At 36.9% G+C, this 18269-nt stretch overlaps 1 long non-coding RNA gene across 1 annotated transcript in view; it reads left to right on the top strand.

The window, feature by feature from the left end:
- Positions 1 to 2028: 2028 nt before the first annotated feature.
- The window catches only part of LOC134668836 (uncharacterized), a 160898-nt gene continuing 144657 nt past the window's right edge, over positions 2029 to 18269 (top strand). Inside the window, exon 1 of the long non-coding RNA XR_010098833.1 lies at positions 2029 to 2149. This is a non-coding gene — a long non-coding RNA (uncharacterized LOC134668836). The remainder of the gene's footprint in view (positions 2150 to 18269) is intronic.

Below are 18269 nucleotides of genomic sequence, written 5' to 3'. Positions count from 1 at the left end.
CTATAGTCTTTCAAACCAATTTTGTCAGTAGGAAAACGGGAGGTGCAAAGGATCGATTTCTAATACATAATTTAAATTTCGGACATTTAACACTGGAAAATACCAGATACCAGATAGTAATACACGGCTTGATTTCCAGTAACCAACTATGCATGACCAATTGACCTCTATGAGCAGCATCCTCAGCCCCTAGCACTCTACAAATATTCTCTCTCATCTTAGCGTTTATCCCAGTTCCTCAACTACTGCTTCGAACCCCAGAGCATGCTTGAAGTAAGTAATTCTTACATATCCATTTTTTTATTAGTACACTTTGAGCTCATATATGGTCTAGGTCAGCGGTCGGCAACCTTTTAGCAGCCAAGGGCCACATAGTAGTTAACGAAGATGACGCGGGCCGCACTTTGGTAATATTTGTGACTTTAGCAGACATTTTCGATCGTCAGTCTTACATACAAAATAGCAAGGGAGACTCGCGGGCCGCAAGCGAGAGGTTGGCGGGCCGCTGGTTGCCGACCGCTGGTCTAGGTAATTGGTGTAGATTACCCACATTTGAAGAAGAGGAGTTACTTACTCCGTTGGTTCAGCGATCCAAAATGAGACTTGGCCACTTTTCTCGGGCCTCTGTGTTCTGTGCGACCGCACGCCAATTGTTGACTCGATAAGTCGACATTCGCGCAGATCCGCCTCCACCATGTCGCACCAGCGATACCGTCTGATAGGACGTCTTCCTGCTGGACGGCCCAGGTATGCTCTTTTCACGTTCCGATCTTCATCCATTCTCTCAAGGGGGTCCAACTCAACGGAGTCTGTGAGCTTTAGTCTCCCATAGCCCGTCATCAATTATAAAAAATAAAATTAGGTTAAAATGTAGGTCGTCATCAATTATGAAAAAATACATTTAGGTTAAAACCACCAAAGGTTGCACAGTGCACACATTCAGCTTATGTAAATATATTAGCTAAATTGCACGCTAAGATATCACATTTTCCTTATGGTCCATGTGGAATGCGTATTTAATTCACTTTGGATGTATCTTACGAGTAAAAGGCAATCTTACTGCTTAAAAATAAAGTTAAAAATGGATTTAGGCGATGAAGGAAAAGAAATCCCGCTAAGATTGTTCCACGTTTCTTTGAACTTGCGGTGTATTTGTTAGGAAAGATCAAAGACGTCTAAAATGAGTTTGCCCAGCAAGGCGATCCATTTTATTTTACGTCTGAACGGTAAAACGAGTTATAGCTGCAGTTTGACCTGCTCGATTACTATTGCGAAATGTTTCTTAATGTCATTTTATAGAAGTCTGGGTTCTTAATCCTCATATTTTAGTTTAACTTGTACCTTTGTTTTATAGGATGCTACTTACATATAACAATTATACATTTGTAATCAATAAAACTTGTCAAAAACTTTCACACTGGCCAAGCGGACCTACGTCAATCATTTAAAGACGTAAAGGAAAATATGAAATTTTTCAAGAAACGAACCAGGGAAATCAAGCGTCTTGATCAAAACGATATACCTATGTATATACACAGTTGCCATGGCCGCGAAAACAACTAAGCGACTTTACTAGACATTTACATATGGCTATAGCTGGCACAGTTACTTGTTTCGTTTTCGCCACATATTTTTGTGTAGGTAATCGGTAAGTATTTTAACGTCATTCAGGAAAAATGTTATAAAAATAACCTTTCATATGAAGAGAAGGCTATGATTATCCTTATATTTAAATAATAAATGCCAAGAATTATTTTTCGAAAGCGAAATACTCGTAAAGTAAGTACCTAAATGACAAGCACCCTCTTCAAATCAGGGAGTTTTATCAGCCTCCTACCATCGCAGATCAAGATAAAAGTATTGGATGCTTTGCAAAAATTACAATATATTTTTCCTCAATCAGTTTTTGTTATTTTATTAGAATATTTATTACAAGAAACCGGACAAGTGCGAGCCGGACTCGCCCACCGAGGGTTCAGTACTTTTTAATATTTGTTATTATAGCGGCGATGGCGAGATGAACTAGATGACTCCTTCTTAAAGGAGTGGCCAGACATAGCACTTGACAGAGATTTGTGGAGACATTGGGGGGAGGCCTTTGCCCAGCAGTGGGACACGACAGGCTCCAAATAATAATAATAACAATTCGGTATGCCAGAAATAGATCTTTTTGCTACTTCCCTGAATAAAAAATGTCATATATATGTTTCTTGGTACAGGGATTCACACGCACTTACCATAAACGCCTTTACCATTCCATGGAACAAATATTACTTTTACGCGTTCCCTCCTTTTTCGATGATTTTAAAGACGATAAGAAAAATCATAAGAGACAACGCTACTGGTATAATGGTAGTTCCCTTTTGGCCAACTCAGCCGTGGTTCCCCCTATTTAAGCAACTGCTTGCCACAGAGCCCTTATATTTTGAACCTAGTAGCGACTTGATCATATCTAATTCCAGCGATCGCAGTGTACACCGCCGACTTACCCTGGTTGCCGGAATCTTATCCGGGAGTCGCTACTAAAACATGGGATCCCTCCGTCATCCATCGATATAATGGTTGCATCTCTATCTGATAATTCCATAAAGCAGTATGATTCCTGCCTAAAGAAATGGCACAGTTTCTGTACTACTAATAATGTTGATTTATTCACTTCCTCGATAACAGAAATATTAACTTTCCTTACACAGTTGTATGAAGCTAATGCTCAGTACGGTACTTTAAACAGCTGCAGGTCTGCTCTATCCCTAATTTTAGGCGTGCACATTGGTAACGATGAGCGTATTAAACGGTTTTTCAAGGGCGTTTACAGAATGCGCCCGCCTCTACCTAAATATAATCAAACATGGAACACTTCAACAGTCCTAGATAACCTTGCATCTTGGTTTCCCAATCAAAATCTTGATCTGGACAAGTTAACTAGAAAACTTGTTACTCTGCTTGCTCTCGTAACAGCGCACAGGGCTCAGACATTGGCTAAAATTCTTTTAAGTAATGTTGAATTTCATATAAACGAAGTCACTATTAAAATTCCCGATCTCATTAAAACCTCGAGGCTAGGTGCAGCTCAACCTATGTTAATCTTACCGGTATTTCCTGAAAAGCCAGAAATTTGTCCGGTTAAGACGCTATCTGTTTACATAGATAGAACCAAATTGTTACGTCACAATCACAATTCTCTCTTCGTGAGTCTAAAAAAACCTCATAAACCAGTAACTTCACAAACGATAAGTCGTTGGATTCGTTTGACTTTAGGAGAATGCGGCATAGATATCACAATGTTTACCCCACATAGTACGCGACATGCAGCGACCTCTAAAGCGCATAGTCTGGGAGTAAACTTGGATATAATAAGAAAAACCGCTGGATGGAGCGGATCTTCAGTTATATTCGGTAAATTTTATAACAGATGTATTAAAGAGACCGATAATTCAACATTTGCCAAAACTATTTTGACTAATGTATTATAATTAATTGGGTTAATACTTTGGTAACCATTCAATGTTTACAGAAAATTTGTTTTGGTTAAAATATTAAATTTATTTGTTTAATTATTAACTTGGTTTATTTATTTTATTCGATATTTCACTATTCCTCTCAAGGTCTACATTGTGTTTATTTCTAATCTAGAAGACGAAGCAAAGAGGATAATTAATGATTAAACGAACTTACCATAAGTGAAGTTCTATCATAATTATCCGAGTTGCTTCGTCGAATAGATTAGAATCCCGCCCTCCCTTTTATACTTGACCCTATTGTGAAATATCTTCATTAAATAAACATAAATAGTGATAAGTATTAACTACCTATATGCATATAAAGACGTATGCACATAGGTATATTAAAATATGTTGTATCTCTGAACTAAATGATGGTAATGTCATATGTCAATACGTTTTTAAATTTTTTACTTTTTCTATTCTCTCAAATTCAGTGTTACAGGCCAAGCATTACGTGAAACTGGGAGTAAACTTGGATATATGTAATAAGAAAAACCGCTGGATGGAGCGGATCTTCAGTTATATTCGGTAAATTTTATAACAGATGTATTAAAGAGACCGATAATTCAACATTTGCCAAAACTATTTTGACTAATGTATTATAATTAATTGGGTTAATACTTTGGTAACCATTCAATGTTTACAGAAAATTTGTTTTGGTTAAAATATTAAATTTATTTGTTTAATTATTAACTTGGTTTATTTATTTTATTCGATATTTCACTATTCCTCTCAAGGTCTACATTGTGTTTATTTCTAATCTAGAAGACGAAGCAAAGAGGATAATTAATGATTAAACGAACTTACCATAAGTGAAGTTCTATCATAATTATCCGAGTTGCTTCGTCGAATAGATTAGAATCCCGCCCTCCCTTTTATACTTGACCCTATTGTGAAATATCTTCATTAAATAAACATAAATAGTGATAAGTATTAACTACCTATATGCATATAAAGACGTATGCACATAGGTATATTAAAATATGTTGTATCTCTGAACTAAATGATGGTAATGTCATATGTCAATACGTTTTTAAATTTTTTACTTTTTCTATTCTCTCAAATTCAGTGTTACAGGCCAAGCATTACGTGAAACTGCTGCGGGCAGCTTGTGCCCGCAGGGCAGCTTGTGGCGAGCTGTTGGGGAGTAACGACCCCACGGACCCGAGTGCTCCCGAGAGTCGGTCAGGGTCTCCGTCTCCGGCGTGTCTTCGTCGGTCGGAGTGGACCCCAAGGGGACCCGCAGGACTCTCAGCTCTGGCTTGCCTTAATTGGCCGTCCAGAGAGGAGTCGCTAGAGCTATATGCTCCAGGGGTGGAAGTGAAAGATGCATAAGACGCGAGTTGGCACAGTGGCTGGTAACAGCCACTGGGTAGAAAGCGGCGCACACCTCTCGACACCCCTGAGCCGCTCACACTGATGTTGCTCCTGGTCGTCTTCGCGACGGCAGTTTCAGGGGCCCATCTAGTCAGCGGCAAGTCACCACCTGCCTCGATAACATGTTTTAGCATTGTTATGGCAGGTGTCCGGACTTCTCTACAATAGCCCAGTCTCATTGTCCATCCAAACTTCAATCCATAGACCGGTATACTATTCACTTTTTCTACAATAGTCCCAATGCCTGCTGCGACCGGTTCATGGGTGTTTATTGTTGCGCCTGTGAACGGGTTCCAGCAGGCGTTCTACATGACATTAAAGCTCTCCAAGGGGCCTCTACGTGTTGGATCTATATCCCCACGCAAGCCTATCAAAAGACCGGGATTTGTAGGCCCGTGAATTCCAAAATAATAATATTATAGCGGCAACATAAATATATTATCTGTGAAAATTCGTACAACGTAGCATTATGGCTACATGGTACTCGTAAACCCATTGTCTACGGCGTAGCACTACATCCGTAGCTATATAACCGTTACGAGTATATACTCTACCATTACTATAGTAGATACATTATTTATTTATTTATTTATTTAAACTTTATTGCACAAAGTATATACAAAAATGTACAAATGGCGGACTTAATGCCAAATGGCATTCTCTACCAGTCAACCATAGGGCCAAACAGACATCTACAATTGGTGCAGAGAGAGAAATATACTTATTATACATTAGTTAGATAAACGGCCCGAAACGGAACCTTAAGATCTTTATGAACTAAGTTCGAATCGAGCCGATAGTCTACCTATCCTAACGTGGTTACTTAAAAGACAGTAGTCTCTGTCTCGCATGCTGTAACTGTTACAAATTATAATAAGGACCCCCTCACACTAACATCTTTTAAGCGTAGGCGTCTAGTCAGCGCTGTGGAAAATGGCGTCGCTGCGCAGTTGTGCCAACGTTGCATCGAGCAGTAGCTACATAAACTAGGAATCCTCTAGATCGAGTTTAGAGCAATTATTTCATGCGACCGATGATGCCAAAAATGCGGGGGTGCGTGGGACGAGGTGAGCGAAGGCCCGTGCCGTGATTTGTCCGTTCAAACACACGCACGTCACACAAAGACACTTTCGACTCGAACATGGAGTAAAATTACCGTATGCGTGGCAGAAGAGGTAACGCGACTATGCTAAGTCTGGAGGATGTTTTGTCTATGAGTAGCTATCGAGTTGACTAGACGCCGACGCTCGGGACACGCTAGTGTGGCGTGGCTCTAACTCTTCTCGTTATTATTAAGAACAGAGTCTGATCTGAAGTCTTGAATAAAATCAAGATGAAATTAGAAAGAGGTACTTACACGGATTTAATTTAACGAACGCTCGATAGTTACCCTCTGGACCTAAAGAGCCGAAAGCTCGGCATACGTGAGGAACAGCCCTGGAGGCCTACCGCGAACCACGTTCGATGAGTTGCCTCTCTGTCGCATTTGTGAATTCGTACGTAAGTGTGACAGGGAGGCAACACGTCGAACGTGGTTCGCGGTAGGCCTCCTGGGCCGCCGGGAGCCTGCCGCGCATAATTGAGCCCTAACAATGTGCCGGCAATAAAATGTTGACGATGAAAAAATTAAAAAGTTTACACAGAACCAGGGGACGTGATTAATATTTCATACTGCATGTTGGTATTATGTTTTATTAGCTTCGGGGTCGTTGCTATTTATTGCGAGTATGTCGACGTTTACAAGTGACATTTTAAAAGTTGACTCACGCTAGACCGGGCCGTGCCGGGCCGAGGGCGTCCGACGCGTCATTTTCTATGACGGCTGATCGGTGATCACGTGGTGCTTTCCATAAAAAATGAAGCTCCGGAAGCTCCGGCCCGGCCACGGCCCAGTCTAACGTCATCTTTAATCTGTGTATTATTGTTTAAGAATAATATTTATTTATCAATTTTTATTATTTTTCTGTAGCATAAAAACATATTAAAATGATAAGTAGGTAAATTATTACACATTAATTAATTTTTTTTAAACATATATTTTCCCAGCCGGGCTAGCACATGATTGGCGCGACAGTATCTCGCGGCGACATAGACTACCCGTCCCTCTTTTGTTAACATAGTTAGAAAAAGACGGGTAGTCTATCTAAAACAATCTAATCTAATAAAATATTACCAAAGTATATTAACTGAAAGCCTTTTTTATACCCAAAGCTTGGGTTTTATCCCATAAAATGAAAAAATAAATCCTTGCAATCTCATAATCCTATTAAAATTCACTTTTTTCTGTACCTTTTCCTTATTTTGTTGAGAATATTAGAATAAGGTTCACTGTGTAACAAAATCAATGTTTGACCTCAAATCATGATGTTTGTTTTTCTCTTTGCTATTTTGGTTTTTACGGTCGTAAAGTTTGACGTCTTGAGTGACGTTTGAATGTCAACTGCAGCTACATTACTGTCGCGGCTTGATAAAATTAGTGAGGTTCGCCGCCGCATTACTGCCGTGATTTTGACGTTCATTCCTTCACTAATTTTATCAAGGAACGTCCCCGCGTCACTCAGTCTCGCCTCACTCGTCTCGATCGCAGGCATGCTGCAATCTCAAAATCGAAGCGTACTCAATCATTCAAATACCTATATACTTCTGCCAATACATATTTTATACGGCAAAGCGACGTCATTTTAAAATTATCGCCACAATGCCGCCGTGTTTTCACGCTCCAAATATAAATATGGCCGGCGTAAGCCATTTGACGTTTAATTCATCGGACGGCGCGGCGTTTACGCCTCGGGAATCTCTGGAGGTATTTTAAAAGCGTTAAGTACTCTTTTATGCTAAAAATTGAGCATCGAGCGATCGTGACGTGCCTTCAATAAAATCTATACTTAAGCCGATTTCTAGCCGCGCCGGTGGCAAATAAACAAGGATTGCAACTCCAGAGGTGAAACAATTAATGAACCCTTTATTTATTTATTTTATTATTTCCATCCAGAATTCGTAAACAAGTTTACAATTCTTATTCTAAGCACTTACCTACATATTTCACAGTTTTAGTCGTAATTTTATATTTATTTAAATAAAATTAAACTAAAAATTCAATATCGGAATTCCAATGTTTCGTTATCCGGTATTTCGGGGTCCAGAATTCCGGTATTCATGCCCTATGTAGGTACCTACAAACGTTTTTAAGTTTTTAAAATAAACGCGGAATCTTAAACAGTAATCAGTAAAACCTCGCGACGCTTAGTCAAGAAATTATTATTGGAAAAATTCTGCGTTCGTACCTATAGCAATTCCAGTATTCAAATAATGTATTTAATTAATTATTTTGAAATACCTACATGATATATCGATGCAGTTTTTTAACAAGCGTACCTTTTGTTTTAAATATTCAAACGGACGAGTTTGCAAATGATATTAATATATCATGGTGCGTCCACACTAAACGAATATTGGTTATTTGTTTGATTTTTAAAAACAAGAAAATTGATAATGTAGATTGGTCCATGCGGCATCCGTCATCTCTCATAAAAATTCAAATATCTGCCATAATTCAATATTAATACTTATTAAAAAAGAATTGCAATATTTTAATTCGGTTTGCGAATATTAAGCTGAACAAGGCACATGGTTCAAAAGTACGCATGAATCGAATAATATATTACGAGTAGGTAGGTATATTATCGCAGTGGTAGGAAGAATAACCCATAGGAGTCACGTCCCTCAGACATGAGGTCACGACCACGAAGAGGTATATTATCTAAGAAGAACGCTGACATCAGTTGGTACTTTGGTACAGAAACAAGATAAGTATTGCTATACAAAAGCCATTCTGCAACAGATAATTTATTAGATTTATTACCTATAATAATACGAATGATTTGCAAAAAAATTACTACTACAGAGATTAGTTACGGAGATTCTCTCTGCTAATATCAACGTTCTTGCCGTCCCGATATAGGCCAGGCACACTGTGGTTGCGGTATGGAATTTGTTCGCTTGATGTGGACGCACCACCATTCGATTTTCTATTCGCTCTCCCCGAGGCCCGCCTGTCGGTCGCACACGATTAGGTTCGACCGGACACAGTCGCCGAGGGAATTCGTCGCGGGTCTAACTCGGCAAGGAGGTAAATAGACGATAACGTAAACAGGAAAGTTTTGAACAAGCATCGGTGAGAGGATATTACTTTCAGTTTCGTCTGAGTATTTTTTATTATGTTTGACTCCGTCCGTCAGTCCGTCCGTCCGTCCGTCCGTCCGTCCGTCCGTCCGTCTGAGTCAAACATGAGCGGCGGACGAGATGAAACTGTAAGTAGGTATCGCTCAACTGTACCTACACAATAATTAATGGTAACATTCCATTTCTAACCGCAGCTGCACTACCGGTACTGAACGCGTCGCTGTCATTGTCAATTCCCATAGTAAAATGAACAGTAATGCAGCTGTCGTTGGAAATGGACTGTCACCTTAAGCATTGTCACCCTTCAATTGTCAAAAAACTATTGAAAACCTTTAACAATAATGACCGTCGACAACTCAACGCGCGACTGTTACAAATAATGACCATACATAATGAACGAAAACTTCGTATATTCGAAGATACTAAATTACGTCTGCTTTACACCCTATAACGGGAACCACATTCAAACTACCATCTCATATTCGTCTTGTGCATCGCTTTCAATAATAGACCTAAATATTCGCACGCTAAAGTTGTATTTTCAATGACAGCGCTAAAGAGATAAGAGGTTTGGTAGTTACTGGACGAATTGATGTCTTTCGCTTTATATTCAAGTTTCTTACATAACCGTCAGGAACACGGTAAGCAATATTTCTGCCTAATGGGACATTCTTTATAAAAACTAGCCGGAAATATTCGCTTATTCAGCCAACGTTTCAGTCAATTTTTATAGGTAGATATCACACCTAATACCAAAAATGGCAGTGTCTTGACATGACAAGTAGAATGATGGCAGATGAAGAGCTTCGTGTAACTTTTTTTATTTTTAAAAGTAAATTTATAATTCAGTAAAAGTAACTTTTCAAACAAAAAGGAAGGGATGGAAAGATTCGCACGCTTCTTGTAAGCTTCGGTAGCCCCGGTAGCCCAGTTGGTTGCCGCAGCGGCAACATTTAAAAAAAATCCTTTGCAAATAAAATAAAACATGTTTCACGATGTTTAACTCAGCATTTTAATAAAAACGTCAATCCTGTACTGCCAAATAAGGTCCCACATATTGGCCATTCCGCCGGCCGTCTATATGGACCATTCCCGGAAGCCGATATTTAAAAATCGCTGCGTTGAATCTATAATGTGCGATATTTTTCCTTTTGCCTATCCAGCCGGCGGCAACTGACTTCGTACTTATCTAGAAACTGAATGCAATATCAATCCATGTAGTTGAGATTTATATCTAAAACATTATCTTTTTAATATTGATATATTGTTTACGTCGAAATAAATCATATGTCACCACTTATCTTCTTATTATAGTCTGGGTACCTTCATTATGAAATTTCACATTTCAATCACTAGGTACCTAATTGTTAGTACTTACCTTATAGGTACTTACTTTGTATTCAAAGGGACGCGTTGAAATTCTCAGAATCGAAATAACTCTTCTTTTTTCTCTCGAAATTAATTTATTTAAAAATATAGAAAGATTCGGGCTATTTCTACCCAGAATCACGAGTAGCAGATACTGTTAATTTAAGATAAATGCCTCATTTGTTTGACAGTTTTGAGACGCGTATCTGCATGATGATGCCTAAAAATATAAATACACTAATTAAAGCTTACAAATAAAAAATAAATAAAACCCTGGTAAAAACAACTCTGCCTTCGCTGTCAATAAAACATTTCCTGGAGCCAATATTTAAAAAATCCGGTCCGACGCATCCATAATTCTCGATATTTTTCCTATTGACAATCCGGCCGGAGCAAACAACAACTCGAAAATTGACTATATAAAAGCAGAATGCAATCCGAATGGACGCTTTTTTGGACCGAGAAGTCAATGCCTATCGCGGTCGCGCCGCGGAACTCATATATTATTCAAGCGGTCGGTTACACTTAGGGTTGACTCCGAACGAATAGTTACACTCGATGTTACTAATATTACTGAAATTCTCCTTTCCCGAGGGCCGCAGAACGCAACCTCCGAGCGTGCACGCTTGATGCTGCATGACATCGACCGCGATATTTATAACTTGCATGTTTGGTTTAACTGTCAATGTAAAGTTGGTTAAATAAAATAAAATAAAATATTTTTTTTTTTATTAATTATTTTAATTAACACAGCATAACAGTTAAAAGTAAAGCACTGTTAAATTTCAGATTTAACCTAGACATATACATTGAAAATGTCTTAAAACTAAACATTAATTAAGTGTTTTTTTTATATTTTACTTTTATATTCATATCATAGCCTAACATGGAAAACAAATAAAGAAAATAGTAGCAAAGCCATATACAGCGTGTATTCTTAATACAACCGCAAAATGCAACGAGATTTGTTATTTATTTCAGACCAGCAGCGATATATATTTAGTTAGTTACATTTTACCCGTATTACTATGTTAACAAGTAACTAATAATTGTTATGTGAGTCCATTAAAATTAATGTAAATCGGTAGGTACTATTATATAATAGTTTGTGCTAACAACTACATTGTACAGCAAATAGCACAAAGCTAATAATTTAATTAATTGAGAATATGGTAAACACCAATATAAAATAAATTGATTGTTGATTAGGTGTAAATAAGCTTAATCAATTATAAACTAACGAGACCGCGGTATTGTGGTATTTATATTACAGAATTTAGTGTTTACTTACCTACCGAAATTTCCATTTATCTATTTTTTTTTAATTTTGTAAATATACAAAATTATACCAGTTCATACAACTATATTAAATAAAATATTTTCAGACCTTCAATACTTTTTTTTATGACGTTATTTATCATGCCAAGTATCGACTTCTTATCCCCATTATTAGCTTAGCCTCGATCCTTTTCTTTTCCTAAACCAAGCGGTAAAGATTTACTAATTTAAGCCACCCGGCATTGCGATTGGTCTATGTATCTACCTAAGTATTACATATTATAAATACTTGTATCTAAAGTTGCGCGGTAAATTATACGCATGTTAGTTGGGTAAAATAATAGGTTACCTATTTGACTGTAGGTAGGTATTTAAAATAAAGCACCAGATAATTATTAGAAAAACATAATCATCATCATCTCAGCCATAAGACGTCCACTGCTGAACATAGGCCTCCCCCTTTGTTGGGGGGTGAATGCCATAATCGCCACGCTTGGCAGGCGGGTTGGCGATCGCAGTCGAGTACCTACACCGAATTTGAGGGACGCTGCTGCCCGTTCACCAGTGGTCTTGGACGTGGTTTAAGGACATACCCGGGTCCAAGAAAAACATAGATAGCAGTTATTTTAAAACACGAGTTCTATTAAATAAATCGGATAAAAATATAAAAAGTAGGTGAGTTGACGCTGACGTCATTGTGTAATGTTTCATATTAAATTCCATATTAGCAAATCGTTTTGACAGTTCAAAAAAAGAAACTGATTTTACTAGTAGGAGTATACCCTATACTGGAACAGTGCCAACCCTATACTAGTTCGCGTGCCCAATCAAACAGCAGCGAAGTGCAAGGGATTGAAAGAATCGTTTAAACGGGATGACGTATCGGCCGCGCACAAATGCTAACGCGAATGTTTTATTTTAAGCTGCGAGCTTTGCCTCTGGAACGGTGCGGTAGTGAAACTGCGCTGTGTGAACGATAAATATTATATTTCTTTGCGTTTATGCTTTGCACAGTGCGGAGTAGAGGAATATTTCCACAAATATTGAATGAATTCGTTCTGAGAAACGTCGTGGCGGCATTTGATCGATCGATTGAATTCGTTGCTCGTACTTAGCCAACAATTATTTAAATAATATTTGGTAAATAAAAGTTAACCCTTATCTTGGCAAGGCTCAAAATATCTTAAATATAAACATTTTTTTAGTTTTTTGTCACCTATAGAGCATACTAGACTATTAAAAAATAAGGAAAAAAATCCAGGATTTTCCAGTTTCGGAAAATCACATGTATCATATTTGATACAATGCCAATAACTCGACAAAATAGTTACCTACTTTTTAGAAGAAAAATGTAGATTTTCATAAAAATAAAATATGTAATGCAACAGAAATTATCATTTATTGCTAATTAAACGCAATCTAAAGCATCAGATGACTATAAAACCTTTAAAAATAAATTATATCTACAATTATCTGATCACATGGGTGGAAAATTTGATCCCGTAAAGTTTCAAAAAAGTCGTCAGCAAAAAGTTGAGTAAAATATGAAAAGTAAACAAATAAATAAAAGTAAAAAAAAAAATTTTTTTTTTTAATTTGGGGGCATTTTTTGCCACTCACATATTTTTCCGTGCTACGGGCTACGGCGTAGCAATAGTGCTACAGCGTACAAATATATAGTTAAATAACATCTAGTACTTAAAAAAAATCAAAGTTTAATAACTAAATAATACGACAACTAATATTCAATAATTGAAACATGTTTTGTAACCCCACAAATACAAAAAAATTACAAAATTATGTAAAACTATTTTGACGAAAACTTGGCAATGTATTAAATGTAATACAATCCTTTCGATATCTACATTTCTGAGTTCTTGGCACTGTATCAAATATAATACATAACAGTTTCATGTAAGGTTCTGTGTATTAAATGTTTCTAAATTCGAACGCATTGTAAATATGTACGCACTAAGAGATAGTAAATACATCAAAATGTAGATTATGGAAAAATATATACTAATCTAAGAAATAAATGCAAAACTTCCAGTACGAACTGAAATCTATTGTTTCCGCAGCGCCATGTTGATTATTACTAATTAATTTACAATGACACTCGTGTCCATTATTTTTTTCTATAAGTAAGGAGGGTAGCTCGATATATTGATGGCAGAATTATTTTGTTAGGTAATAAAGTGAACCTGCTAGATTTTTTAAAGTTCCATGTATCACGGGTGTTACAACGCCAAGATAAGGGTTAAAATAAGTTGACATATTTTTTAATCCTGCTATAAGAGATACGATTCAAAATATTAAGGCACCTGACATATAAAAAAGATAAAATACACGTGAATATGCCCGCCATTATGTGGAACAAATTTTCCCGTGTGTGATGCCACATTTGTCTAATCATGTGTCCTTTCTACAAACACAATTCATTTGCGAGTTCTACCGGTAGAGAGGACTTATTCAGCCAATAAAATTCAAAACCAAAACTATACCAATTTGATTTCAAGATCAGTTCGTCCTACTCCCTAACATAATGAAAGCTATCGAGCGTGTGAGATCGCGAATCCCAATTCGTTGTTTATATAATTTTGACACGTGAAATGCACGGAATTGGAATAAGGCCACAGGAAGGGACACCTACGTCACAGAAGTGGGGTAATCAACATTGACACAAAGTCGGCAAACAGCATTAGCGCGCGTATAGAGATTTACGACACAACGACACGGGACCAACATTTCGTAACTCGGCCCTCGTAAATTATTTTACCGCTTGGACAGGGATTTCGTTACGGAATACATTTTATTTATCATCGTCGGTGTAGTTTGGAAGCAGTGTTGTAAAAAAAAAATAAAAAAATAAGTTTATTGCGCACAAAACAGGCAGTAGAGTACATAAATTGTTGTGACATCGGGTGGGTGCATAGCATGGGTTAAATAGTACCGAATTTCCAGGGGTCCCCGCACTAGGCTAGGCCTGTACCGCGGGAGACCAAGTATGCATTTGTATGTCATGAGTGACAGTTGGAATAATAGAGAAAATAAGTAAATTATAAACTAAAAGTACATTGATTTGTTTGTTAGTGAAATTAATAACTAATAACATAACATAACTAATAACATGTTGAAAGTTGATTTTTTTTTCTGAATTTTTTTATGAAGTCTGTGTTTGTTTCATTGCACTCCTTTTTATATACTCATATACAAATTTAGAGGCACGCAAAGAAAAGTTTAATTACTAATTTTGAAATCACTAGGTTTACAGCACCTTTTTTGCGTTCCTCTAAATTTGTCGAAGAGTACATGTAATCTTTACTCCCAAAGATCTACTTTGATAACGGCGACAGATTATAAAGTATTTACGCTCTCAAACTGATAACACAGTGGGTATAATATAAGCCGATTTTAAATAAAGATATTACTTTGAAATTTCAAACCACATTAACCAAGATGCCAACTTACTGTCATGCCATTTTTCACAAATTAATTTAAAAGTACTAGAAAATTTCTAGAAAATTTTACTGGAAAGGAAATAAAAGAAGTATCCTGTTTAGTAATAAAACATCGTTTCCAATACAAAAGTTTGAGAAGCTTCTGAAATCTTTCCATGTGGATTTTTTTTACCATTTTTGAAACGTGCCTTCAGTACATACATCACAGGCCGCACCGAATTGCCATCGCAGTTACAAAAGGAAATTAATATTAAGTAAATAGGTGTAATTTCACTCTGTACCAAAAACCAGCATATAAAAGAACTTAACCCCCATATGTGTCATCAGCCCTTAGTCCTAGACCAACACTTAATCACACTTAACCCTGACTCCGCCCGAGTTTTATTCGTCGTAAAGATTTTTACAGCTTCCGATCACCTCGTGTCGCTGGAAGCCATTCCCGATGGGCAATAAACCAGCCTCGGCTAGTGATGTACCGATAACGGGAACATTCAACATTTTTTTACCAAAATTTCCGCTACCCAAAGGTTGTCTGGAAGAGATCGCTTTTTAGCTATAAGACCGCCTGTTGATTTTGAAATAGACATCTATTAGATATCTTTGAGACATCACCAGGATACGATAACGATATGTTGAAGATCTAATCTGTCAAATTTGACATTTGCGCGATTCTGGAGATACTCCTGAACGATTTTCACAGGTTATGACTTAGAGATCCAATTCACATCTAATAGATATCTTACTCTATGTAACGTAAAAGTGACATTGGTTGCCAGAATTCCGCTGCAAAAGAGAACTAGTTGATATCTTAACTATAACGTATCTAAAATAGATCTAGTACGTGTCGTCTCTTGTAAATATCTTGAAGTTCGAATACGGCAGCTCTGCTTGTATTTCTGTTTTCTTTTGTATTGTCTTCTTTTATTGAGGTGTGCAATAAAGAGAATTTGTATTGTATTGTAAGATGCGTCTGCAAGTGACACTATAATTTTTTCAATTAAAGGATAATTTTACAAGTTCTTCGCTTCGAAAAAGACTAATTTGCGACCTTTTGGAGCACCGGTCCAATCGCTCGTAACCAACCGGGCTACCGAAGCTTACCATAACCGACCGGTATTCCAAAAGATTCGAGTCTTGCCCGAAGCGATATTTTTTTCAATTATTCCTCCCACATCTGAACAAAATTTGGCTCATTAAAATTTCTTTAGGTTTTAGTTAAATAAATGTAAAGAATGTTTTTTATTTTTTTACATTTTCGGGTACTTAAAACATTTATTAGTTAACCAACCTAATACAAAAGTATATAGATCCGTTCCTATATCGTTCTGGCTTTAACCTATCTATATATATATAAATGCAAGTGTCCTGACTGACTGACTGATTCATCAACGCAGAGCCGAAACTACAAAAGATAGAAAGTTGAAATTTGCACACCAGATTACATTTATAAAGTGTACAAGAGATAAGAAGCGGTTTTGAGAAATTCAACCCCTAAGGGGGTTAAAAAGGGGGTGAAAGTTTGTATGGGGTTCAAGTTTTATTTTAAGCTAGGAACTTGTAACTTTGCAAAAAGGTAATAAATTAAAATATAAGAAAACTAATGTCAGCGTTTTTGAAAATTCAGCCCCTAAGGTGGTGAAAAGGGGGTTGAAAGTTTGTATGGATATTAAACTTTTTTTCGAGCGCAGGACTTGAATCTTTGTATTTGGGAATATTATTAGAAAACAGGAAAAGTAATTTCAGCGTTTTGTAAAATTCATCCCCTAACAGGGTTAAAAAGGGGTTGAAAGTTTGAATCCATTACAAATGCTTTGAAATTTCTTAGAAAGGCATAATAGCCGTATACAAATAATTGCAAGGTTTTTAGAAATTCAACCCCTAAGGGGGTTAAAAAGGGGATGAAATTTCGACATGGGGTGCAAATATTATTTTAAGTTAGCTTTTTGAAAATTCATCCCCTAACGAGGTGAAAAAGGAGTTAAAAGTTTCAGTTAAAAATCAAACATTTTTTTCAAGCTCTCATCTAGGAACTTCAAACTTGATAAAAGGGCATTTACATTATATTAAAAGTTTGTATTATAAAGTTTGCATCGATGAAAATTATAGGTAATTAAGATGTAAAATGTTCAAGAGTCCACGCGGACGAAGTCGCGGGCAACAGCTAATAATATAGCTAGTAATATATAATTTAATAGTGTAATGTGTTTACGTACTTTTTTGGCCTGATTCGAATTATTAATTCGTCTCGTTTTAGGTTCTTTACTTGAGCAAGGTAATATCAATAAAAAGGTAAATACCTCATGTTCCCTGGAATATTTCTTTTGGCTAGTTACATATGAGTTTGTTCCCGTGCTTACAGAATATTCCCGGGAACAAAGGATTATTTCCGGGAAAGTTCACATCACTCCTTGTAGTTTTCAATGAAGGCCGTCAGAACAATAACGAGGGATCCCGGGTTCGGTTCCCGGCCGGACATCAGCGGGTTTTGATTGGATCGAAGCCTTTTTAGATTGTTGGATATTGTCACGGCCATTGCGGGATTAAGGTCTTGAAATGCAGGGTGATGAAAGGTCTATAGCATTTTTTTTGTATTTTTTATACCTTTTACTTTCTCTTTGATGTTGACGTCGAAATAATTATCTTTTTAATAACAAAACTTCCGTGAGACACAGACATATTAAATATATTAAGAACGGGTCACTCACGTATTTTAAGTCGAAAAACGCTCGACATGTTTCACTCCGTACCGAGGAGTGTCATCAGGAGCTTGCGTTTACGGTGACGGACCGGCACAGACTACTGCGATGACTCGGCGCAGGCGCCGGTGGCGGCAGGGCGTGTTGAGCGTTTTTCGACTTAAAATACGTGAGTGACCCGTTCTTAATATATTTAATATAATTATCTTTTATATTTAAAAAACCTCTAATAATAATAAAAAATTAAGTTCATATAAAATATTATAGGTACCTACCCTATTTCATCATAGAAAAACTTTGCAATCATAACTACAAATTACCAGATTGTTCTGTGCTTCTAATTTTCTAATATAATAATTACAATATTGCACAATAACGTAGGTACTTACGGATTTTTTTCACGATGA

Source organism: Cydia fagiglandana, chromosome 1 (assembly GCF_963556715.1).
Source record: "Cydia fagiglandana chromosome 1, ilCydFagi1.1, whole genome shotgun sequence".
Taxonomy (NCBI): Eukaryota; Metazoa; Arthropoda; class Insecta; order Lepidoptera; family Tortricidae; genus Cydia; species Cydia fagiglandana.
The sequence above is the reverse complement of the archived record's forward strand: the minus strand, read 5'-3'. Positions and strand labels throughout refer to the sequence as shown.